General features: G+C 34.8%; 1 pseudogene; it reads left to right on the top strand.

Annotated features, from left to right (window-relative positions):
* The first annotated feature begins 8,758 nt into the window (after positions 1–8,758).
* Positions 8,759–9,809, top strand: LOC100714332 (aurora kinase A-like; annotated as a pseudogene).
* Positions 9,810–27,409: the final 17,600 nt, after the last annotated feature.

Here is a 27,409-nt window from a genome sequence, read left to right as displayed (position 1 = left end):
ACTGAGATAAGATCAACTCCTGATGCATAATTAACATTTAGCAAATGTTAGTTTTATGCTTTTCCAATGCATATTTAATTTTTTGGATAGTTTTAAGACATTATTTAATGTAAGCAACATAGTCACTATTGTTGTCATCATTATTCACTGTCATCAACCTCTGAATTGAAGGCTTGATGGGTCCAAGCAGCTACCAGGAAGCTACCTGACACAAGAGTTACAAGATCCTTCTTCCTGGTTGCGCATCCTGATTACAGAGCCAGGGTTTGCCTTTAGAATGTTTTCCTTTTACTGCATGGAAGAATGCAGTAAAACAGTGCCAATATGTACAAGGAATATTTCTCTGCAAAGATTAAGTAAGAAGGATGCTGGAAAATAAGCTCTTGTGGGCAAGGGGAAAGAGATGAGAAAACACTGTATGGTTTAATAAAAACTATTTAGGAAATTTTGCAATGCAGTTTAGCTACGGAATATATTTATAGGGTGAGTGTGGAATAAATTTAGAAAAATAGACTTGTGTTGATTTTTTATAAGAAGAGTTCCTGATCTGCAGTGCCTGTTCCAGACACTAGAATTTTTGTTTGAATGGCTAATTTGAGTGCAGTCAGTTGAGATATTTGTTACAATACCTGGAAAACTTTTAATCCAATGCTTTATAAAAACTGGAAAAAAGTAAGTTACCAGTAACGGTTATCAGGGGAAAAAATGGATGCCTGGTGTAGAGTATACCTGATTTCAAATTCTGTTTTTTTTTTTTTTTTTTTACTTTATAGCTATGTACTTGTCTAAGAAAGTCTTGAATTGAGAAAACTAGGAAAAGAAAATGAATGACACTGTCTAAAAATAATGAAACTGGTTAAGCAATGTCAACTTCTACTGCAGCTGATAACTAATAAAACCCAGTTAGTAAAAGGCGAACAATATGCAGTTAACCAGAGCATAATTATATGTAATAATCCAGTCTAAGTATGTGCTATTATGCAAAGTTTAAATTCCTCAGTTTCAGAAATGTGTGGAAATTTTTAGTTGCACAATTTTCTGTGGTTATTCTACTCTTCAGTTCTCATCTCATATACTGTCTCCGCATTCAGGCCTCGGGATGTTTGCCTAGGACCACAACTTGCTGCTAACTTGAATTAGTGGCTCATTGCTCTTTGAAGAATTTCAGGTGCGGTGTCTGTGTTATCAGACGGATTTTTCCTCTATATGTTCACTGCTGATCACTTATTTTTCCCTCCTATGTGAAGGCTACACTACTTTCCTGGTTCTTGACTTTTTCCTACTTTCTCATCACTGGTATGCAGCTTGATCTACTGGTGGCTGCATGGAAAAACAGAATTAAAAGATAATTAAATGTTCCTTCTCAAAGGAAAAGTAACTGTGTTACTATATTTTAGTCAAAACTAAATAGTTGGTTTTTTTAAATTTTATTTAAAAGAAAAAAGAGAAAAACAAAACAAAGTGGTGTAAGGGTACAAGTAATACAGACTACAAAAAAAAAAAAAACCAGTAAGAAATCACCAGTTAATAGATGACACATCATCATCTTAGAGATAGTTGCTCAAGTCACAGTATCAAAGCATACGAAGTGGACATTCAAACAGTGAGACTGCAAACAGTTGTGTTCAATGATCCAACCAAAAACATTAATGTGGTCAGCTGTTTAACATCCCTAAACACACTTGCAGTTGTATCCTTTAGAGCACCTTTTTTCCCCTCTCTTTTTTACAACAAAATTTACACATTTTGAGTTTCATTACTCCTTAGTCCTTACTAATTTTTTTTTTGGAAGAGAATAAAGTCAAATATGGTAAAACAAAGCTGTCAGTCAAAACCAATGATAGACATAGCACATGATGTAAAAACAAAGTACAAGGTTATCAACAATGGTTACCATAATGCCTCTTGCTTCCTGAAAAAGAATTGTCTATCTCATTAGGTATTATAAAGTTGAACTAAACAGTAGAGAATAAGACCAATAAAACCTAAACATTGTAAACATTACAGGACTTCCAAAGGAGATAATAGTCAAACCAGAATGGGCATCTTAGTGAATCTTATTGCCTTCTAAGTTGTTGCCTATACCCTCAAACTTGATACTATCATACAGAATGGAACAGAGCCTAATCAGTCAAAACAAGATAATGGGAGTATTACAGGACTTCAAATCAAGTTAATAGGAAATCAAAAAAGTTACTATAATATATCCTGCTAATTTTAAAAAATTTTTCCCCTTAATTAAAAAATCATAAAAAGTAACTAAATAATTTTTTAATGAATAAGGGAGAGATTGAGATAAAAGAGAACATAACAACATAACAATACAGGTCAAAGCATGACTATTTCAGCAACCTAGTGCTTCACCACCAAACAACCCGATTTAGTAGTAGTTACCATAGTGTCTGTCTTTTTCCTTGAAATAATTGAATATAACTTCATATACTATAGCTTCAAATATTTCCATATTAAGCAGCCCAGAATAAAGCCATTCCAATTAATAAGTGAAAATTTTACAAGGCTTCAAGGCCACATAATGAGGAATCATGATTACCACATACTTTTATATATTAGAATCATTACTTACATTAGGGAAACTATTCGGTATTCACACATGCGAGATTGATTTATTTCACTTATGAGTATGGTCTCAAGCTGCGCCCATTTATTGATAAATATCTCAATGTGATCCTTCTTTATAGCTAAGTAATACTCCATTGTACAGAAATACCACAACTTTTTTTTATCCATTCCTCAAAACTAAATAGTTGTGATGTCTTAAAATTTATTTGGTAAGTCGCTAATAGAAATTGTTTTTAAATGAAAACTTATTATGTATCATGGCAAAGACTAGATTTTGGGAGTCCATGGCTCTTTTGTAGTTACATAAAAATTTCACAAGCATTTGCATACATATTTTCTGTTAGGAGTTGTCTCTTGCTTTTATCAGACTACCAAAGAAATTTTGTCTCTGCACTTGGTATTGTGTGACTGCCTTTACGTGATCACTAACTTTCATCTAAAGGAATCTCTTGTATTTGGGATCTTTACATTCCTAAAGAATAGAGAGATTTATGATCCTAGCTTTTATGTTTCTTCTCTTGGCCATATACTTATTCAAAAGAAATTATCTTCTTATTATAAATGCCAAATATAAAAAGGGACAAGTAGAGAGGAGATTCAAGTTTTAGAGAAAAAATAATGTATTCTCTACTTCAAATGAAGTCATGAGTAAAGGAGTTATCAGTGTGGCTAATTGTATCTTAAAATCTATTATTAAATAGAGTGATAAAAAATTCACAAAGAGGGTAAGTATCTTGGCCTCTTGTCGGGAGGAAAGGATAGAATAATGGTTTGCCACACATTCACCTTAGGGGGAGTTACATAGAATGTAATTATTTTCCCTCTGTCTTTGAGATAATATAATACTATTTTAGAGATGCCATAATGCTGATTCTAAAGTTTATATGGAAAAATAAAAGACCCAGAATAATCAGCACAATAAGAAGAGATAAAATTAGAGTATTTGCCTTCCTTAAAACCAAGACATTATATAATACAAGTAAAGTAAACAAGGTATCATGGCATTAGTGAAGTGAGAGCCAAATAAATTAATAGAACAAAATAGGGAAATCAGAATTAGATATAATAACATCTTTGACAAAGAAGCAAATGAAATTAAGTGGAGAAAGAATTATCTGTTCAACATGCACAGTGAGTACACATGAAAATACGAACATAATATTTTCTCACAAAAGGTAGACCTAGGTACATAGACCTAGTTATAACATTTCAAAATTATAAAATTTCTAGAAGATAATACAGAAGAAAATCTAGGTTACCTTGAATTTAGAGATAAGTTTTTAGATATAACACACAGTACTTGAAAGAACAGAATACCAGATAGAATTTTTAAAAATTCAATCGTGCTCTGTAAAAGACATTGCTAAAAGAATCAAAAGCAAAGGAACAGAATGGCAGAGAATAATTTCAAAATAAATATATGATAAATGACTTGTATCAAAAATATACAAAACATCATTAAAACCCAACTGGAGGTGTAACATCATTCAGCAGGAGTGGAGGATTAAGGAGATCCTGAGGCAGAACTTTCTACCATAAAAATATGTACGCTGGAAAAATCATGAAAATAAGTTTCCAGTCCTCTGAAAGTTGACAAAATGCTTGCAATAATATGGACATTATTTATTCAAGAATGATGGCATAACATTGATAAAAACAGAGTTTTGAGATTTTATGATTTCATCACCCTAAATCCAATTCCACAGAAGGCTTGAAAAAAATAATTGAGAATCACGTAAAAATCAAGTAGTCCAACAAACACTGGAGGGAAACATCAGCATTAGGATTGTCTGAAACCATGTTCCCACACAACTGTGTTATTTGACCTATCTAGCATTTTCTTAGAAAATTTTGTCTTGTGTTCTTTGACTGAAGCTAAACTTTCTAGTGAGAATATCTGTTCCCTTAAGGCATTTGTCATTAAAAATCAGTGGCAGTTTTTCAGTATCATAGGTAAGGTGTTAATTGTTAAGTGATAATTGGTAATTGTTTAACATCTGTGCTAAGATGGTGGGAGCAGATTTACAAGCAACAGCTACCAAAAAACTTGAGTGAAGAAGCTCAATAATGAAACGTCCATACTGGCTTTGAAATAGACTAATCTATTTCTAGAAAGATGTTAGAGCCTTGAACATGCCCTGAATGGTGTGCATGCTCAGGAAAGACAGGAATATGCCTTATGCTCTACTTCTATTTAATCTTAAGTTTCTATATAAGCAGGAAGTGAAAGTTAAGGCAAAGTTGTAAACTGCCTTTTTGAGTGTTAAAGTCTACCCTAATGCACACATAGAGCATCTCAGCAGAGAGTAGATGATTCCTTTCTCTAAATTTATAGAAATCTCTGTTCAGTCATTAAGTGATCACTAAACGAATTAAACCACAGACAACAGAAAATATAGAATTATATGTGTTGTGTCATTAAACAACATTGCAAAAGCAAAAATAATAAACAGTAACAAAGAAAACCCTAGAATGAGAGAATTGGACTTCTAGAGCTGCAGTACAGTATTATTTAGATTATCTAGTTTTCATAAAAATTACATGCAAAAATGCAAAAAATAGGATACACAGACACGACAAAACAGCAATCAAATGAAAGTATTCTTGAAGAAGAAAAGATTTTGATTTACTATACTATCATTAGATAAACTATCTTGAATATGTTCAAAGAACTAAATGAAATCATGTCTAAAGAGCAAAATACGGAAGGATGACTCACCCAAATAGGGAATATTAATAGAGATATAAGTGATAGGAGTACCAAATAAAAATAAAAACATTCCCTTAATGAACTCATCAGGAGACTTGGTAGGCAGAAGAAAAATAATTGAACTTGAAGATAAATTAATTGAGGTTTTTCAGTGGAAATATAAAGAAAAAAGATGAGGAAAATGAGTAGAATCTAATAGCTGTATGAAGTGTCATCAAATTTACAGGTATACAAAATTGAAGCACCAGAAAACCAAAAACTAAGAAACATAAGAGATAATACTAAAATGTTTATGTGTTTCTTATAAAGCATTAATTTTCATATCCAAAAAGCTCAGCAGTTCCAAGTAGAAGAAGCATAAAGTCATTTACAGCTATTTACATAATTATAAAACTATCATAAGTCAAAGAATAATACAGAATCTTTAAAATAGTAAGAGAAAATCCATCACACATAAACACATTTACTAAGACCCACAAAAGAATTTTTACCACAAACCACACAAAGGATGCTTGTTCATGTTTGTGGCAACAAATTCCCAATAACGAAGACATGAAATACTCCTAGAGACCCACCAAAAGACCTAATAATGAAAATGTGGTATGCACACATGGTGGGGTATTATTCAGATGTAAACAAGAATGAAATTTGTCATTTGCAGGCAAACTGAGAGCTGGAGATCTTCATGGTAAGCAACAAAATCCAGACTCAGAAAAGTAGAGACGGGGAGGGGCGGACGATGCTCAGTGGCACAGCACTTGTCCAGGGAGTGCAGGGCCGTGAGATCGTTTCCCAGTACAGAAAGAAAGAAGAAAGGAAACAAAGAAAGAAAGAAAGAAGGTAAGTACTGCATGTTTCTTACTACATGGCATATGAAAAAGATGACCTGATAGCAGAAAGGAGACTGCTACTAGATAATAAGGGGGAAAGGAGTGTGACGAGAGTAACAGAGGGCTGGATATGATAACCATATGTGTTATTTGGAAATAGCACATTAAGATCTAGTGTGGTATAAAATTAAAAGGCACTAATAAAATATATAGTATTTAAAAAATACAGGTGAGAAGGGAGTGGGGTATCATATCAAAGTGCAATTATAATTCTTTAGCATGAATATCCTTACAAGATAAAGGAAAATTAAAATATTCTCAGACAAATAAGTGATTTTCTCATGACTAAACATGTTCTATAATAAATAATAAAAGAAATATTACGGTTGAAATGAAAAGACTCCAGCTAATAACTCATCTGCATAAAAATGGAATGCAGAAATAGTAACTATATCAGTAAAAAAGAAGACAGTAAAAATGTACTCTTTGTTTTTAATTTTTTTATCTGATTTAAAAGGTAACTACATAGAAATATAATGTATATTGTTGGACATACACTATAAGTATAAATTCATTGAAATTAACAGCACAGGAAGAGAATGGATAGATATATAGAATTACAAAGCATAGAATAGTATTCTACTCAAGTAATCTGAACTAGATATTTATAAAATAATTATAATCTTTAACCAATCACTAACATAATTTAAATATATGATTGAAACAGCAATACAGGAATAAAAATAGTGCTCTAAAATTTCATAAAAATTTCTACTCACAAAGGAAAGCAGTAATAAAGGAATTGACTAGCAAACATAAGACACTGTAATTACTTTTCTCCTTGCTGAGACAATCAACACCCAAAGTTAAAGGAAAATAGGTGTATTTCAGTTTGCGGTTATGGAGATTTTAGGTCATAGTGGTCCGGCTCCCGGGCAAGGTGTCCTGGCAGAGAGACATCACAGAGGACCAATGGTCCATAGCAAAGCAGGACAGGCAGAAGACAATAGGCAAGCAACGAGCAAGCCTTGTTCTGTGCCTTACATCTTATCGAGGCTTTACCACCTATGAGGGCACGTAAGATTCACATTCAGAATGAGGAATCCTTAATTCCTCACTAACAAACCAATCAGTAGACTAATGTAACTGCACATGCTAGATCCCAGCATCACATAGTCAAATCCAGCCGCTTCTAAAAGCCCCACCTAAGACCACAGGGGGCTTTCTGCTGATGTTCTGTCAGTCAGAGCCATAACAGACACAGAGACAACACAAATAAAATGTCAGTATAAATTCTACCTTATTAATAATTCTATTACATGTTAATAGATTAATCATTCAAAAAATGTGAATTATATGCTAAACAGAAGAGGAGCATTTTAGATTATTTTTTATTTTACAGAAAGTAAAACAAAACAGTAAAATGAAACAAAATAAACCAGTGATAGGACAGTGGGAAATCCACAGTCATTACTATAATGCATATTGTTGTTCTCTAAATAGTTGCTCAGACTACCAGTCCCAGGCTTGCAAAGTCAATCAAATAACATAAATGTCGTTACTTCCTTATTTCTGTTATTATAATCTCAGCCTGTATCATATCCAGTAGCTTACATGGGGAGAGAGGGATGGGAGGCAGATGCGGCTTCCTTGCGGGTTCTCCCCGGCCAGGAGAGCCTCCACCGGCACACAGGGATACTGCTTGGCACCCTTGCTGCGTCTTCCCATCTGGTAGGGCCTCTGCCAGAACACAGGGAGACTAAAACTCTATAGATTTGGTGCAAAAATAGAAAATAATAGTAGGGGGAAGAAGTAAACAGTAAGTTAAAGAGTGGCTATAGTAATTTTTTAAAACACAGATTTTTTAACATATTATTAGAAGTAAAAGGGATATTTAAAACAGATAAAGGAGAAAGTCATAACTACATACTTGTCTAATTGAAGAGATTGAAAATATACAAACTGTGACTAAACTGACAGGTGTGAAGAGGGTGAAATAATCAGGAGGATTCCAGACTTCAGGACCCACTTTCCATAATGGATAGGACAAGTAGACCAAAGATCTGTTAGGAAATGGAAGCGTTGCATCCTATTATGAATCAAGCAGAGCTAGAAGTAACATATCAACAATGACACCGAATGCACATCCTTCCCAAGTACATGCTGGACATTATTCAAGCTGGATCATACTTTATGCTACAAACCCCATCTTAAATGATCAAAAACATTCAAATCAGTTTTTTGATCACAACAGAATGAAACTGAAAGAGAATTTGTCAAATGCACCAAAAGAAAAATCAGAAGGGAAATTATAAATTACTTTGAGATGATGGAAATGAAACATATCTACACTTACAGAATGCGGTTTACTAAGTGCTTTGGAAATATAATGATGAATGCCCATTTTGAAAAGCAAAAACAAAGCAATTCTCAATTAAACCTCCTACTTTAAGGAAATAAAAATGAAATACAAATCTAATGGAGAGCCAATGGAAGAAATAAAGTAGAAATAAATGACAGAGTCTGAAATGCAATGCAGAAAAGCAACCTAAAGAAAAGCTGGGCTTTCAGTGACTTTCAATGACTTTGTCTTGGGAGCTAAAGAGACAGCAGGTAGGTCACATCTAAATAAAATTGCCTTTTGGGGCCTGTAAAGGCTACAGTTCCACTGGGTAATGGTACAAAACATTTCTAGTAACTCAGAAGATTACTTCACAGAATCTGCAAGTAGTGGTCAGGCTCAGCAGGTCGTGTGCTCTTCAAATTCCACCCAGTGGAATCATTCACAAGCACAAAAGCTCCTCTCGAGTCAGAAACCAGTGCAGGAGGAATTGGAGGCTACCAGTGTGCCTGGTCATGACTCAGGCAGTAAATAATACGCAGAACAGTGAGCAGCCTCTGTCAGCAGCACCCAGAGATAATACTAAAAAAGTTGAATCAAAACTGAAGCATGAAGACTCAGAAAACAAACAATGGACTTTGAAAGACTTTGACATTTGTCTGCCACTGGGTAAAGGAAAGTTTGGTAAGCTTTATACGGCAAGAGGAAAACAAAGTTAGTGTAACTTGGCTCTTAAAGTGTTGTTTAAAGCTCAACTAGAGAAAGCAAGAGTAGAGCATCCACTCAGAAGTAGAAACATAGTTCCGCATTTGGCATCTTAATTTTCACAGGTTGTATAGTTATTTCCACAAAGCAGCAGTTTAATTTTGGAACATGTACCCCTTTGAACAATCTTCTCAGAACTTCAGAAACTTTCTACTCTTGATGAGCAGAGAACTATTACTTATATCACAGGATTGGCAAATGCCCTACTTTACTGTCACTCGGAGCTATTTGTAGAGACACTGAATCAGAGAACCTGCTTCTGGGATCAGCTAGAGAGTTTAAAATTGCAGATTTTGGGAGAGCGGTACATGGTCCATCCTATAGGAGAACCACTCTTGGTGGTACCCTGGATTACCTGCCCCTATGATGACCCGATGCTGGATGCCTGATGAGAAGATGAATCTCTGGAGCCTTGGAGTCTTTCCCTACGAGATTTTAGTTGAGAAGCCTCCTTTTGAGGCACACACCCCAAGAGATCTACAAAAGGATATCACAGGTTGAACTAATATTTCCTGACTTTGTGAAAGAGGGAGCCTGGGACTGCATTTCAAGGGTACTAATCCAAGCCAGAGGCCAACTATAGGTTAAATATTTGAACATCTCTGAATTACAGCAAATGGGATCAAACCACTAAATTTCTGAAAAAAAAAAACAAAAAACAAAACAAAACAGCAAAGAATGAACTGGTAAACAATCTTAATTGTGGAGGGGAAGAAATCCTTGAGAAATCCTTCAGGAATGTGCTCCAGAATTTATGTTGCTGACTGCCTGCCTTCAATGTACAGCATTACAGGAAGTTTTGCTCATCCTATTGAGCCTGCAGTACCTTGGCTTCTTGCTTTCAAAAGCTCTAGTGCAACAAATGTGACACGCTGTGAAATTACTATGAAAATCATGTTGGTTTTCCTAGGTTCTTAATCCAGAGTCAGGGTTCAACTGCAGCCATATACACAGTCTGTGCTAAGAAGTGTGCTTGTGTGAGATGACTTTGGATTCTGGCTGTTGGGAAAGTGACTACTTTTCTCTGACTTAATCAGCTAATATGCTACACAGTTACCTTTAAGTAAGTAAGTAAATTGTGTGTGTGTGTGTGTGTGTGTGTGTGTGTGTGTGTGTGTGTTTAACTTATTGGGTAATAAAACTTGGGATGGTGTTGGAATAAATATGTGGTTATTTTAAATATTAAAGATTTTTCTGTAGTATTTGTTTTCCATACATCCCTTCAGGGATGCTGTCATTGTTCATGGCCCCTGTAAAGCATGTCTAGGTTTCTAGTTCCTCTAACCACCTATAAAATAAGAATATATGCTCTACCTTGGTCTTGAGAATTTCTTGGGATACAGATGAGATACAATTTCTTAGAGCTTTTGCTAATGTTAAGGGATTTTTATTGCATTGGAGTGTATGTAAACTTATAAAATTTATTCAATAAGTATACCAATCTACTTGGAAAAAAGTTATTAGAAAAGATCAACAAAATTGACAAAACTTACTCTTGGAACCACCATGAATTAACAAGAAAAGATTCAAATTACTAAAATCATGGTTAAGAGTGAACATTATTTCTGACCTTATAGAAATAAAAAGAAGTATAAGTAAATGCTATGAATAATTTGATACCAATAAAATAGGCAACCTAGATGAAATATAAAAAAGAAACATTGAGAAAAACTGACACTAAAGCTGAGTCAAGAAAAATTAGAAAATCTGAATGGGACTATCACAATACAGTGATTGAATTAATACGCCAAAAGGCTCCCAGAAGGAAAGTTTTCATGGCTACATGACCTTTTTAGGTAAGTTTTACCCATCTCATTCTCTGAGTCCAGCAATTTTCTTGAAGCAAAGACAAAGCATTATTGAAAAAACAAACTGCAAACTAGCATTCATTATGCAAATACGTACATAACTCTTCCTCAGAAACAGCTCTGTATAGTGATACAGGCCCATAATGCTAGCTACCAAGATGGCGGAAGTAAGAAGGTCACAAGTTCCAGGCTAACCTGGTGAACATGGAACCCGCGACTTAGTTACTTCAACACTGATGAAGCGTGACATTGGTACCCACATCAGAAATCAGAAAAAGTTTATTTTGGCTTAAAGTTTTCAGGTTTCAGCTTGTACTTGGTTGGCTCCATGGCAGTGTTCCATGTGAGATTTATCCCTGTGATACAACTGGGATAAAACATCCAAAAATGTGACATACTACATTAAAACAATGAAGTATAAAAATTATCTGATCATCATGATACATGCAAAAAAGTTTTGGAAAAAACTCGTATTTCCATGATAAAACTTTCCATAAATTATGAGTAAAAAAAGTTCATTTAAACATAATGGAAATCTAGAGTTAACATCACAGTCAATAGTGGAAGTTGAAAGCTTTCCAAAATGATAAACAACTCAAGGGTGCCCAACTCACGGCTTCTGTTTAGCATAACACTGAAAATTCTATACAAAATGGAAGCACCCAAATTGGGATAAAGGAAATAAAATTGTTTCTGTTTATGATAACACAATCTTATAAAAAAAAAAACTCTCAAAAATGGTAAGAGTTCAGTTATGTTGCAAGACACAAATCAGCATATAAATATAAGGAATTGCTGTATGTTAATAACAAACTAACCAATAAAGTAACTAAGAAAATATTCCTATTAAAATAGCACAAAATAAAATAAAATTCATGTGAATAAACTTTAAGTAAAGAAATAATTAGTATTTAGTAATTATTAATAAATTAGTACAAATTATGAAATGTTTACTGAAAGAAATTAGGGATTACACAAACAAATGAAAAGATAGCGCATGTTCATGGAGTGAAAAAAACAAATTCTGCTACTCCAAAGTGATATATAAACTCAGTATAATGCCTATAACAATCCAATGACTTTTTTCACAGAAATTAAAAAAAAAATTCTTGAAGGTGTATGGAGCCAGAAGAGTCCCTATAAACTAAGACAATTATCAAAAGATTAAAGAAATGAACCTCACACTACTTGATTTCAAAATATGCTACAAAGCTATAAGAACAAAACAAACAGTGAACTATCATAAAGCAAATAGCATGGCATAGGCATAAAAATAGACACAGGACATAGGAACTGAATAAGGGACTGAGAAATAAGCCCATGCGTTTATAGTTGATTTTTGGCAAAGGTACAAAGAACACACAGTAGAAAAAAGCACAGTCTCTCCAGCAAAGGAGGCTGAGAAAACTTGAGTCCCACAAGAACAAAATTAGACCCTTACTCTCCCATTACATAAAAATCAATTAAAATTAACTAAAGGTTTAAACACAAGACCTTAAAACAGAAAACTATTAGCAAAAAGCTTAAGAGAGAGTCACTATAACATGGGTCTGAGCAATGATTTTTGAGTATGATCCCAAAAACAAAAGTAAAGAAAAGCAAAAGTAGACAAAACCTAAAATGCTCTCTACAGCCAAGAAAAGAAGAGTGCAGAAATAACCTCTAAATTGCAAGGAAGCAGCTGCATAACATGACTGTTAAGGAATTATTAAGTGATATAAGCCAATTAAAATGATTAATGGACCCACATAGAAATTTCTCCACAGAAGACATATAGAACCCACAGGTGTATAATAATGCCTGTGTTATTGAACATAGAAGTACAAATTAAAATCACAATCAGTTATCACTTCACACTTGTTAAATGGCTGTTGCTACAAAGATGAAAGCTTAGTAATGTTGGAGAGGATGTAGAGAAAGCAAAATGCTTGCATACTGTTGATGGAAACATAAGTTAGCACAATGATTATGGAAACTGGTATGGCGGTGTCTTAAAAAATTAAAAATGGAACTGCCATATGGTCCAGAGCTATTGGGTTCCTACTATTGGGGATTTATCTAAAGAAAATGACACCTATGTGTCAAAGAAGAATGAATGTAATTCCCCATGTTCATTTCAACACTATTCATAAGAGCTGACACATAATAAAAGTCAAAGTGTCCATCAGTAGATGAATGAAGCAAATGTGTAGTGTACACGCACCACCACCACCACGCACAGTAGAACCCTGTTCATCTTTACAAGAGAAGACAATCCTGTCATGTACAATAATTTAGGTGAACCTGGAGGATGTTATTTGGATTATAATAAGCCAGGAACACAAAGAAATGTCATGGTCTCCCATAGGTTTAGGATTTTTATTTGCTATAATTTTAAATTGTAGGGAGAATTGTTAAAGCCTTCCTGGTCTGATTGCAATTTTTCACCTTTTTTATTTTTATTTTTCGTTTTTAAATTTTGATACCATGCTACTTTTTGCATGCAAAGCTAGAATTATTTATGTCCTTCATGAATTTAACCTTTTTCCTAATATAACTTTCTTCTCTAAAAACAGATTGCTTTAAAGCCTGTGTTGCTTTGTACTAAGATGACTCCCACTGCTTTTGTTTATGTATGCATGTATTTATATATTTATTGATTAGTTCATCTTTTTTTCTCCATCTTCTACTTTCAGTATTTCTCTGTTGAGAGCATCAAAAAGAGATATTTTTTCTGCCAGTCTATTGATACTTGTATTTAAAATGAAAGTTACTATAATATCAGTTCACATTACACTAACGATGTAATTCTTTGGAAATGCAGACTAGAACTGTTTCAGGCCCTTGACAAAATGATTCTTAATTATACTTTATCAAACACTTCTGAAGACACATTAGCCTTTCCTTCCATTTATACTCTGCGATAAAAAAAGTCTGAGTTTAGAATTAAATTCTAAAGACAGTCAGTTCTTGCCCAGATTAGATTTCTCTAAATAGTTTGGGCTTCTTTAGAAGGAAATTATGCCTATAGTTCTTTTGGATCTAGGTTTTTAGAATGTGATAATAGAAATTTTTATGCACTGGAGTCTTGTCAACTTTGTTTTTAAATATCTTCATTTTGTAACTGAAGTTTTAAGATAAATGTATCCAAAAGATAACTTTTTAGAGAGCAAATAGCCCTGTGCTGTGTCACATAGAATTCAGCATTTCTTTGTTTTCTTTTGTTGCTAACAATAGATAAGCTTGTCTTATAATCTTTTTAAGTATTTCTTTGAAGAATTATTTGTTTCCTTTGTTTTCAGAAAATTCTACCCTATTCTGGAAACCCCAAAGATATTCCATTTGTACCTGTTTACTGTTGTTAAGCTGTGACTTGCAATTCAGTTGCAAAACTAGAGTACGTGTCCAGTATCCTTGTCTCACCTGTGTGATTCCTGCTTTCTATGTCATTTAACGTGACTTCATGTGAGTGGGCCTGACTCCCCATGTACAGATGTGGCTAATTTTGCCAGGATCAATCAATTCCTTTGGAACACTCAGAATGCAGATAAAATTGGAAGAAGCAGGGAAAATTGAAACATAAAAGTAAGAATGAACAGTTGAAATGGTGCTTAGGATGGCATTTAGAGGGCAGGAACATGCAAGTCAGACAAGAGGATTAGAGCTTTGCATATTTAGTTTTGAGCTAAGCTTTGGGAAAATATGTATGATTACTTAAAATAAATAATATGATTCTGGAAGAATGTGTAAATGTAGTTCATATAAAAAGCCTAAAAAATGTGAAAGCAAAATTTATGAGAAGATAGAATATGCTATAAATATAAGCAAGCTTGAAATTGAGTACAAGTTAATTCCAGTGCTTCTGTATTTATTTTCAGTTGGTGACTTCTCTCTAGTCCTTAGTATTTTTATTCATGAGCTAATTAGGTTTTTTTCTCCTGTTCCAGTGTGCAGGCTACCACCCTTCCTTCCACATTTCTTTCACAATGCTTCTCCCAAAGTTTCTTGAACTTTACCCTTTCCTAGGTAAAGGTTTTGTCAATAAAGGTCAGCAGTTTTATGTTTCTAGGTGTTTCATCTGTAAGCAATAAAAATATGTTTCAATTTATTTAAACAAAATATGAACTTGTCTTTGGAAATAGAATAGTGTCTTAGTTACTTGTTACTTGTTGCTGAGACAATACACTTGATGCCCAAAGTTGGGAAAGGAAAGGTTTATTACTTACAGTTTTGGGAGTTTTCAGTCCATACTCAGTTGGCTCCAAGGCAGAGTGGCATGGCAGGGCTGCAGTTCATGGCGGCTGGCAAAAGAGAGCAAGACATGCCTTCTTCCTGCCATTACATCACATGCTGGCTCCACCTCTATGTGGGTGTAGCTCTGACACCATCAATCCAAACCCTAGACAAGGAACCAATCACAAATGCACAATGCAAATGCATGAGGCCTGGGTGCCACCGACATAAACCATAACAAACAGTGAACAGAATCAGGGGAAGCTAAATGATCTGATTTTGGGAACAATAATTTTCTCAACAGTCTTGGTTTCAAGACAAACGGGTTGATTGAATTTGGTTTTATGATAAGGACAAGTAGCAGATGGGGGTCTTTAATTATTAAAATTCATAAAGAATGAATGCACTGATAGAGTATTTTCTCAGAGAAAAGTAAAAGGATATTGACAAAAATTGTAAGCTAAGTAAACTAAAACCAAAGATAACTGCATGGTTGCATAGTTTGGCATCTATTTTCTTTAGTTTCATGTGAAAAATAAGTCAGAATCATTTTGTCTCTTCAGGGTCTGGAATCTGGCAAATATCATTGGATTCTGTAATACAAGTATAGGTTTCTAAGATGTTATTTAGTGTAGAATGACTTTAAGGTGAATGAGTCAAAGTGAAACACATCAGTGAGTATCTTAGGTTGTCTGTAGTGATGTATTTTTACAAGTTAATGAACACCTTATTCTGCAGTATTAGTCCTTGGAAGCCACCAATTTTTATGTGTGAATGAATCTTCATATTTCTATCAGCACAATCAAAAAACACAATCAAATGAATAACTGAATACTTGAATTATGATTTAATAAAATCTGGCTTTAAGAATTATAACTGGTCAAAGCAAAGTGATCCTTACTTTAATTTATCTTCTTATTTTTTAAATTACTTAAGTAAACTTGTAGTATTTCTATACTCAGAGCAAGGCTTCCTTCCAAAGGTCTCAGAAGATTTAGAGAAATATTATTTTGCTTACTTTCTCTCAGAGATAAGACAGTTATCAATACAACTGAACTTTAAAAAAATTCTTCTAAGAAAAGATTCTTCATTAGCACAGAAAGAGGTAGCAATGATTTATGTTTTAACAATGCTATAGAAAATTTTAAGTGTTTTGCCTGCATAGAAATAATAGCCAACATACTAACTAACTAGCTTGGCTTTACATTTTCATCTGTAAAATAGAAATCTTGGCCTCAGCTTCCTAAGCAAAGTCATGTTGAGCATCTTCCCTTTTAACATACTGCTTAGAAATAGTGGAGCAGGCAAAATACTCTCATTATCACATCAAAGACGTTACAGGGGAAAAGATCTGTTCTGGATTCTGAATAACCACATAAGTTGGGTCTTGCAATTGCTGCTGATGCTGCTTTTTTTTTTTTCAAGAAAAATAGGTCTAGTGATTTCTGGAGATATTAACATGTGCTGATTTATTCACTTCACAGATTTGATTCTTAAACTCCCACACCCAGTTCAGTCAGTCTCCCAAATCTGGAATCACAACCAGTTCTTCTTTTGTTCTGAAACTCAGAGAAGCAGTCTCCTTTTGTTGATTTTATGAAGAATAGAATATAATTTCTATTTGCTTGTTTGAAGGACAATCATTGGACATTCTGAAGTGAGTTCCACTCACAGGCATTATATTAAACTAGAATTTAGCCTGATGCGTAGTAGTTCTAGTCATATTACTCACTCCTCAGAGCACTTCATTGTTTGGTACTAATCACTTGGTTCCCACATTGAATAAACATAAGCTCCACTGCAGGGTGCATTTCAGGGTGGGAGTTGTGTTGTGGGACTCCTGCTGTTTAGAGCAAGCAGATCAGATGTTTTTAAAAGCTCAGGTTTCACTGTCTTACACTGAAGGCATCTCTAACGGTAGCTGCCACTGTTGCAGGAGTGTCCAAACTGTTGTTTGAAGTAGGACAAAGTGTGATGTCTATTATTTGGTGAGTTAACGGCAGGCTTCAGGGATGTGAAGGAACCCTGTACACTGTGCTTTGCTTTCTCTAACAGAAGGGATTGTCAACAGCAAGCTGAAAGGCTGGAGATATGCTTGAACAGGTAACTGACAATTTTTTTTTAAAGAGGATAAAACAGAATAAAACCAATCAAAATAAACTGGTGTGAATGATACAGGACTTCAAAACATCACAAAATCAACAATAGTTACCATAATGCCTTTTGTGACTTCAAAATAGCTACAGATACCCTCAGAAAATCAACAGAACAGAATAGAATAAAAACAAAAAAAAAAATGAATGCAATAAAGGACTTCAAAACAAGCCAATAGTAAATCCAAAATTGCTACCATAAATATAGTTTGCTGTCTTTGAAGCAGCTGTTCATGCCATCGGATTTAATATAATTAAACAAAACAAATGAGAATAAAATCCAACCCCAAAAAACAATGAAAATGATAGACGACTTCAAAACAAGACAATAGGGAACCAACAATGGCTACCACCCTCAGAAGGAGATCTCCTCCATAGATTACTGCTATCCTCTGAACTTATGATCAGACCACTGGCCCTGCAAGAAAGGTCAGTGAACCCTTCATAAGCGTCACAGGCATCCAATTGCATTTCACCTCCATAGTTATCATTATAGCCTGTGTTTCTCTGGATCAGCCTGTTGCTTGGTTGGTGGTGGTGAGGTGGAGGTGGTGCAGTTGTTATTTCTTGTTTGACAGTCTGCACACCCAAAAAGGCTGGTGTCTGACTGTCCCCAGACCAGTGGCACACACACAGTGCTGGCTCCCAGATGGGGCTTGCTTCCTGGTGTGGCCCAGGTAATTGCTAATTAAGACACAGCACACTATCAACAGTTGCAATGTCCAAAGGACAATAATCATTGATAATGTATGTGTTTTCAGGTTAGTACTTGGATGACTTAAATTTTATATCATAGAGAAGTGTTACATAACTAAAACCATTTAATCCTATGACAACTACACCTTCTTTATTTAGGTATTTGGTTTTTTTTGGTTTTCTGTTTTGTTTTTTGAGATACCAGGGATCCAACTCACAACCTGACACTTGCCAGGCAGGCACTTGTGCCACTGAACACCCGGCTATTTATTTATTTGTTATAAGCAAGGATGTTGACAGCCCCAATATAGCATTTCCAGTTGCGCTTCAGTCCTGTTTCTCTAATTAACTTTTCCCCCTCCTTCGTCATCTCTTTCTGTAGCTTAGCATTTCATAATTGTTTTGTTAGCTTTTTGTCCTCTCTTCTTTTTATGTGAACAGAGTCACTATGCTTCATATCACAAGATTCATAACTTTGAAAAACATTTGAAGAAGTTATTTTTCTGACACCTGGAGTAGTATTTATTTCAAGGACTGACACATGGTTAGTGCTCAATGTATATTTGGGGATTGGTTATTACAGTTGGTTCAGAGGAAACAATCAGTATTTTTGGGGGGGAATCAAGAATCAAACTCAGGACCTAGCACTTGCCAGGCTGTGCTGCTAAGCTATATCCCTGGCCCCAGAAACATTAATCAGTACCTTTCTCATGACCCCTCTTATAGTCAGTGTAAATAAAGTACTGTTACTTTCTAATTATGTGGAAAAGGAGGAAGCAGTGCTGTTCTTTTAACAGCATAAAAAATATTTGAAGAGGTTTTAAGATTGTAATATTTACATAGAGTGATGTTTATTTTTTTTATCATTTTTAGTAGACTAAATTAATAAAGATAAATATCTATCTGGGATGAGTTAAATTAATTATGGAACATACAGATAATCTATTAAAATCACGTTTCTCATGGGGAAAGATTAACCAGTGGTGCTAAGTTGCAGTGAGATAGGATGAATTATAGTTGTGGTGTTCTGTTGCACTGTCAGTTAACCATCTATAAAGATAATATCCTATATATTTCATGAACTATAGCAGAAAGATTTGTGAACGTTTTTTATCATGAAGCAATGATAAATATTTTAGGAAATAGGTGTGTTTAACTTTGAACCTCACACAATATATAGATACATCAAGAGATCACATGATAGCCTATGTTATAAGTTAGATCTGAAATACCCTCCAAAACTCATATTTTGAAGGCTTGGCCATCAATATAGCAATCTTCAGAGGTGGAGTTTTTGGAACATGCTTGAATTATAAGAGTAATGCTTTCATTCTACTTCATTTATTTCTATTTGATAGTTACGTAAGAACTAAAATTTGAAGATGAATAAATTTAAGACACTGGTTTAATATGCTGTAAATATAGAAGTGTAACTGTCATGGTGTACGTCAGTAGCCCCCAAGCCTCATGAATTATGGACTCAACCAAATCTAGCATTTGAGATTGGTTCTTTCTTTCTCTAGCCCTTGGATTGGTGGTGTGAGTGCTACACCCACCTAGTGGTGGAGCCAGCATACTTTGTAATGGCAGGGTGAAAAATGTCTGTCTCTCTCTCTTGCCGGTTTCTGCCTTGCTATTTGTGGCTGCCATGAACTATGGACGGCCATGCCACCTTGCCTTGGAGACAACTGAGTATGGACTGAAATCTCCAAGAACTATAAGAAATACACCTTTCCTTCCTTAACTTTGGGCATCAGATATTTGGTCTCACCAACAAGTAAAAAGTAACTAAGACAGTAACTAAATACTAAATTCTTAGTAAGAATTTAAATTTCTTTAAATGCAATCTATATTTTGATGGTATAAGGCTTCTGTTTAAAGCAATGTATATATATATATACTTATGGGTATCTATATATAGCCTACCTAACATATAAACATACGAATGTAGTACATAGGAGTATACGTATGTAGCATTGTTAATAGTAGCACCTATGCATATACCATTGTATAGCAGACACACAAACACACACACAGGCACACACACACACACACACACACACACACACACACACATATATATATATATATATATAAATTTGTGATAATCTGACTTCATACATAATCAATACTGTGGTAACGAGCAAACTTAAAATGTGAATAATGAATCAATGAATGATGAATCATTCAATTACTTTGAAATTATTGAATACATTAAAATTAAAATAAATAAGATCAACATTATAGGATGTATTTATGGTGTATAACATGAAGTTTTTAAATTTTTTTTCCTTTTTGAGACAAGATCTTGCTATGTAGTTCAGGCTGCCCTTAGGTCACTGGGTAGTCCAGCATGGCCCTAAATTTGTCGCAATCCTCCCACCTCAGTCTCCTGAGTTCTGGGATTATAGGAATCTACTGCCATGCTTGGTGTGTTTGGATTTTTATGTACATTGAAATGGTTAAATAAGCTGTTTAACATACGCATTTCCTACACTCAGTTTTGTTGTATTGATAAAGCTTGCTATCCTATCCTATTAGTAATTTTCAGGTACACAACATATTGTTAACATCTGTAGGAGCCGGGATGCACAATAGAACCTTTGGACATGCATCTCTTATCTAATGGAAATTGTGTCCTCTGACCAAAATTTCTAACATCCTCCCCTTGCTCCCCAACCTCTGATAGTGACTATCCTACTATTCTATGAGTTCATTTTTAAAATATTCCACCTATAAATGATATTGTGTGCTATTTGTCCTTCTGCACCATTGTATTTCTCATTTCAATAATGTTTTGAAAATGCTGAGCAGTATTCCAGTGCATGTGTGTGTGTATGTGCATGTGCATACATGTCTATGCTGTTTTCTTGATTCATTCTTCTGGTGGTAAACACTTAAATTGATTCTATATTTTGGCTCTTTTGGCCAGTGTTGCAATGGACACAGGCGTCTATATATCTCTTTCATATACAGACTTCATTTCCTTTAGATGTATTCCCAGTAATGCAATGACTAGATCACATGGCAGTTCTATGTTTAATTTTGTGAGAAATCTCCATACTTTTTCTCATATGGCTGTACTAATTTACATTCCCACTAACAGTGTGCAAGAGTTCTCTTTTCTCCATATTCTAAAACTATCCTGTTATCTTTGGGATAATAACCATTATAACAAATATGAGCTAATATCTCCTTGTGGTTTTAATTTATACTTTATTATCAGTAGTGGTATAGAACTTTTAAAAAAATACTTCACCATACATATGTTTTCTTTTGAGAAACGTTGGTTTAAAAACTCTTTGCTCTTTTTTTATCAGGTTATTTATTTTCTTGCTAGTGAATTGAGTTTGTTATATAGTTTGGATATTATCTTCTGTATGGTTTACAAATACTTTGTCCTGTCCCATTAATTGTTTCATCATTCTGTTGTCATAGTCTTGCATAAGACTAAGAAGCTTTTTAATCTTATGTAAGCCACTTTTCTACTTTTTATTTTGTTCTTGTGTTTTATTTTCCGAGTCCATTTTATTTTGAGGAGAAAAAAAAAAACCACAACAAAATTTCAAAATACATCAACCAGGGATCAAGATTGGTACGTTGTGTATTGTCATCCCCAAATCATTCACCCGGAGCACAAACATCTGAATTCAGTTGTCCAAACAATATCAGCACAAGTCTTTCTCTTCGGCGACCTCAAGGAAATCAGTAGTATAACTATCTTAGCTGTTTTATATACATACACATATACCTATAAATATGTTATTTCTTTAAGCTTCTTTCATTAATAAAACAATATGATGTTTGTACATGTGTGTCTTATTTATTTTACTAATGAGTATGGACTCAAGTTGCCTTTATTTACCTATAAAAGTCTCCAGTTTATCCTTCTTTATAGCTTAGTAGTATTGTATTGTATAAAAATGTCATATCTTTTTTATCCATTCCTCAGTGGATGGGCATTTATGTTGTTTACAAGATCTGGCTATTACAAATTGTGCTGTTAGAGACACAGGTGCACATATATTGTTGTGGTGTGATGTTCTGAATTCTTTTGGGACAACACCCAGAAGAGGAATGGCTGGGTTGACTGGGACATCTAGTCCTAGTTTGTAGAGGAATCATCACACTAATTTCCATAGTGGTGGCACCGGTCTGCATTCCCACCAATAGAGGAGAAGAGTTCATTTTTCCCCACAGCTCTTATTGGTTGATTTCTTGATAATAGCTTTTCTATCTGGGGTGAGGTGGGATCTCAGTGTTTTAATTTGCATCTCTTGAATGACCAGTGACATTGAACATTTTTTCACATATTTATTTGCTGTTTGTACTTCTCCCTCTGAGAAATGTGTATCTTAGATGACCATTTTTGGATTGGTCTTTAAATCTAAGCGAACCACTTTTTAAAAAATTCTTTGTGTGTTCTCCATAGTAATCCCTTTATGTGAGGTACATCTAGCAAACATTTTCTCCCACGTTGTGGGCTATCTCTTCACACTGTGGTTTTTCTTGCTGTACAAAAGCTTTTCAATAGAGTGATTTCCCAGTTATCGATTCTTTGTGATTATTCCTGTGCAATTAGGGTTTTGTTCATAAAGTCTTTGCCTACACCAATGTCTTCAAGAGTTTCACCTACTTTATCTTCCTGAAGATTTAATGTTTATGTTTTAATATTAAAATCTTTGATCCATTCTGATTTTAGCTTAGTACATAAGGAAGGATATAGTTCCAATTTTAATCTTTGGCATGTGTAGAGCCAGTTTTTCCAGCACCATTTATTAAAGAGGATATCTTTGTTCCAGTGAATGTGTTTGGCAACTTTGTCAACAATAAATTAGTTTGGTGTGTCTGAAGTTGTTTCTGCATCTTCTAATTTGTTTTATTGATCTCTAGGCTTTTTTGATTGTTTTCAAGTACCATACTGTTTTTATCATAGCAGCTTTATGGTATAATTTCAAGTCAAGGATTGTGACACCCCCTGTTTTGTCTTTGTTGCCCAAAATTGCTTTTGCTCATCTAGGTCTTTTCTTGTTCCAAATGAATTTTAGGAATGTTTTCTGTAGTTCTGTGAGGTATGCTAATGGTATTTTGATCAGGATTGCATTAAATCTGATAAAATAATCTGGTAAAATGCATCTCTTAAAATAACAATTTTTTGGAGTATGATCATATTCAGTGTGTTGGTTGCTCCTGTCCATGAGCAAGGGGCATCCTTATATTTTCTGATACCCTCTTCAATCTCCTTTTCAAAGTACTATAATTTTCAATGTATACACTTTTTACTTCCTTTATTATTTTGATTATCAAATATTTCTTTTTCTTTGGATGGTGTTGTGAAACTTGTGATTTCCCTAATATCTCTCTCATGGAGATTGTTGTTTGTGTACAGGAATGATAGTGATTTTTCGTGTTGATTTTTTTTGTTCAGTTACAATACAGAATTTGGTTACTAAATATGCAAGTCTTATAGTGGAATTTTTGGGGTTTTCTTTGCAGAGTACCATGTCAACTTCAGAAAATGGTAATTTAAATATTTCCTTTCTTATACTTGTTCCTTTTATTTCTTTTTCTTGTATAATTGCTTTGGCTAATGTTTCCAGAACTATGTTGAATAGGAGTGGTGATGATGGATATTCTTGTCTTGTTCCTGATTTTATAGTGAAAGCTTTTATTTTTGACTATTATTGACTATTTATTATGAAGTTGGCTATTGGTTTATCATGGGTGGCTTTTATCAGATTGAAGAAAATACCAGCTATTCCAATTTTATATATGATGATGTTGTTAGAGTTTGTTAAATGCTTTTTCTGCATCTATTGAGATGATCATATGGTTTTTGTCTTTTGTTCTACTGATACATGTGGGAAGCCCTGTAATTGGCTGCCACATTATATCTGCAGGCCGAACCACCTTAACTCCCTGTAGGAGTTAAGTTTGGTAGTTAGGCAGCATCTTGCCTACCTAGCTTGTTTGGCCTATTCAGCAATTATGTTAATCAGCCCACCTTATGAGCCCGTGCCCTGGAAATTTGAATTGACCCATAACCCTCGGTCTTGCCACTGTTGTTAAATTATCTGCTGATGCTCAGAACCCAAATCCCTCCTCCTCAATACCCTATATATTTGTTACTCCTTCCTTGAATAAACGAGCCTTGACTAGACATCATCTTGTCTCCATCCTTTGTGTCTTTTGTCTCCTCTTCATCCCCATTCCCCTGCAGGCTGGGACAGATACAGTGTATTATATTTATTGATTTGCATTTGTTGAACCATCCCTATATCCATGGGATGAATCCTAGTTGGTTATTTTAATGGTTGATACATTTTTGTTGACTTTAGAAGTTTAACTAAGTGACTTAACAGGGGATCGGGGCCTTACTGAATGAGGAAACATTCTAAGCCTGTACAAAAAGAGATGGTGTGAGTATACAGCCTGTATACAGTATAAGAGAGGAAAAGAAACTTGTGCCTCCCCTTTGTCTCTTGTTGCTTTTTCTGTCTTCTGCCACTTTGAATTATTGCCCCTATAGCATGTCACCATGCCTTGGTGGCTGCTGATTACAGACTGAAACCACCACAAACTGTGGTCTAAATAAAGCTTTCCATCCTTAATTTTGGGTGTTAGGTATTTCATCTCAGCAGTGAGAGAAAAATAATCAACACAGAACTTGGTTTCAGAAAAGTGGTGTAATTGCTGTGACTATAATGACCATGTGGAATGGCTTGTGGGAAGCATTTGGAAATGTTCAGAGATATCACCTGAAAGATCAGGACTGTCTTAGGCTGTTCTGTATGGTCGATTGTGGTCAGAGCTCAGAAGAACAGAAGGCTGATAGAAGTCCTGTCAATAAAGACCAGGCTTGGGAGGCTCTGCTGGAAGCAAGGACAGCTTTGGCTGTGAGACTCCAGATGAAGTGTGTTATGGATTGGCAAAAAGTTTGTCTGCGTATTGCTTTTGTCCAAAGACTGTGCCTGAGGCTCAGATTAAGACAGATTAATTAATCTGGCAGAATAAATTTCAAAGCAGTCTAATGCTGAGTTACAGGCATGGTTATTGTTCGTGGCTTTTACTCACACTATGTTGAGAATCAAGAGTGAAAAGCTCAGCAGAATGATTTAAAATATTGCAATTTTGGCCAGAAAGAAAGCTCCAGTAAAGCTGTGGACTACAAAGATAGAGCTGAGGAGATTTTGATTGCTGAGAGAGAACAGGAGAACATAGAAGATGCCCTGAGGTCATCACAAGAAACAATAAGTCTCTACCATTTGCAGCTTTAAAACTGCAAAAGTGAAAGACTTTACTTTGAGGCAAAAGCCACAGAGTACCATGTTTCAGAATGTCAACAGTGACCACACTAGGTTCCAAAATAGTGGCAGCATGAAAATTTGCTCCTCAGAATTGAATTCAAAGTGCCCAGCAATCTAGGCACTCAACCCCTACAACCAAGAGAGAGAGAAAAGTCTGGGTACTTCACCAGCTAGCAGAAGACCTTGTCATCATCCATGTGGCACTGGTTTTAGGTGCATGCAGAATGCAAGAGTTGTAGGGTTAAAAAGGTTTACATTCCAATTTCAGAAAGCCTTAGAGGTCACACGATGTGCTGCTGTGAGGGCAATATGTGAAGCTGTGAGTGTAAAGTCAAAGGAGCAGTGGAGACCCCAGAAGTTTAGAAAATCCAGGAATGTGAGTTGCTAAAGAAAGCTGCAAGGAGGAATAGAAGCAGGCCTGAAGGAGAAGCCATAAAAACCACCACCACCAGAAATGCTACAGGCACAGAGCTGTATAAGTTTTTGGAGCTCACAATGTGCCATCTATTGCTTCAGATTCTGCACATGGAGCTACAGTATTTAATGTTTGCCCTGCTGGAATTTGGACTAGCTTTGGTTCCAATTGTTGGTTCCCTCTGTTGGTAACTTTTGTAATGAAAATGCTTATTTTATGCCATTGAATGATGGAAGTGTTTAACTTTTCATTTGTACAGTAGTCTGTAGCTAAAAGTTTGCCTTAATCGTGGAGGAGACATGGGATTTGGGCTTTTCAGTAATGCTGAAACTGTTAGGATTTGGCACCTCTTAAAGAGGGAATAAATGCCTTTTGCATAAAGGAATATGCATGCTTCTTTGGTGAGAGGGCCGGAGCTGGATGTTATGGTCCTAGTATAGTATAATGTTGATAAACTTAATTCTGGATCTTAAGGATTGCTAAACTTGTGTTATAATGTTCATATCGTGAAATGATAAGAATAAAAATATGTCTTTATATGTGGAAACCAATTTAAAGAAATATGTTTGGCTGTCAAGTTGACAATTGTTATCGTTGGTACCTTTTGTCAACTTCAGAAGTTTAGAAGTGTAGCTACATGACCCAGCAGGGGATCAGAGTCCTTACTGCGTGAGGAAACATCCTGAGTCTGCAAGAGAAGCATGTGGAGATGGCGTGGACAGATAGCCTGGATACAGCATGTGGAAGAAAAGAGGCTTGCTTCTCCCCTTTGCTATCTTCTGCAACCTTGAACTGCTAACTTGGAGTCAGTTGATTATGGACTGATATCTCCACAAACTGTGAGTTGAATAAACCTTTCCTTCTTTTATTTTGAGTGTTGGCAATGAGAGAAAAATAACCAACATAGTCATGGTATATAAGCTTGATGATTTGTTTCATTCCTTTTGTCATTATCTAATTGAGGACTTTTGTGTCAATGCTCACTAGGGAGATTGACTTGTAGTTACCTTTCAGCTGGGTTTGTCTCTTGTTTTGGTATCAGTATAATATGCGCTCCCAGGCTTTGGGAGTATTGCTTCCCTTTTCAATTTCGTTAAAATTTCAGCATTAGTGGCATTAGAATTTCACTAAATTTCTTTTAGAATTGAACAGTGCATCCATCATTCCGTGGGCTTTTCAGCATTGGTAAATTTTGAATTACATTTTTAATTGTATTGACTGACATTGGGTTATTTTAGATTTTTATATCTTCTTGATTCATTTTTGGCCATTCATACATATCTAGGAATCTGTCCATTTATTCCTGTGTTTAACATCTTATTAGAGTACAGCTTCTTGTAGTAGATATTTATGATCTTCTGGATTTCAGCAGGATCCATTGTTATTTCCCCTTTTTCATTCCAATTGCATGATTTTAAGTATTTTGTTTCCTCTGTTTGATAAGATTGACCAAGGGCTTATCAATTTTATTTAATATTTCAAAGGACCAACTCTTTAATTTATTAATTTTTCATATTGATTTTTCAGTCTGTTGCATTAATTTGTGCTCTTTATAATTTTTCCCCCAGTATGAGATTTTGGTTTGACTTATT

The sequence above is a fragment of the Cavia porcellus genome, unplaced genomic scaffold (genome assembly GCF_034190915.1).
Source record: "Cavia porcellus strain 051 isolate PalLab524CR breed Dunkin Hartley unplaced genomic scaffold, mCavPor4.1 scaffold_21, whole genome shotgun sequence".
NCBI lineage: Eukaryota > Metazoa > Chordata > Mammalia > Rodentia > Caviidae > Cavia > Cavia porcellus.
Note: the sequence above shows the minus strand (reverse complement) of the source record. Positions and strands in the feature narration are given on the sequence as shown.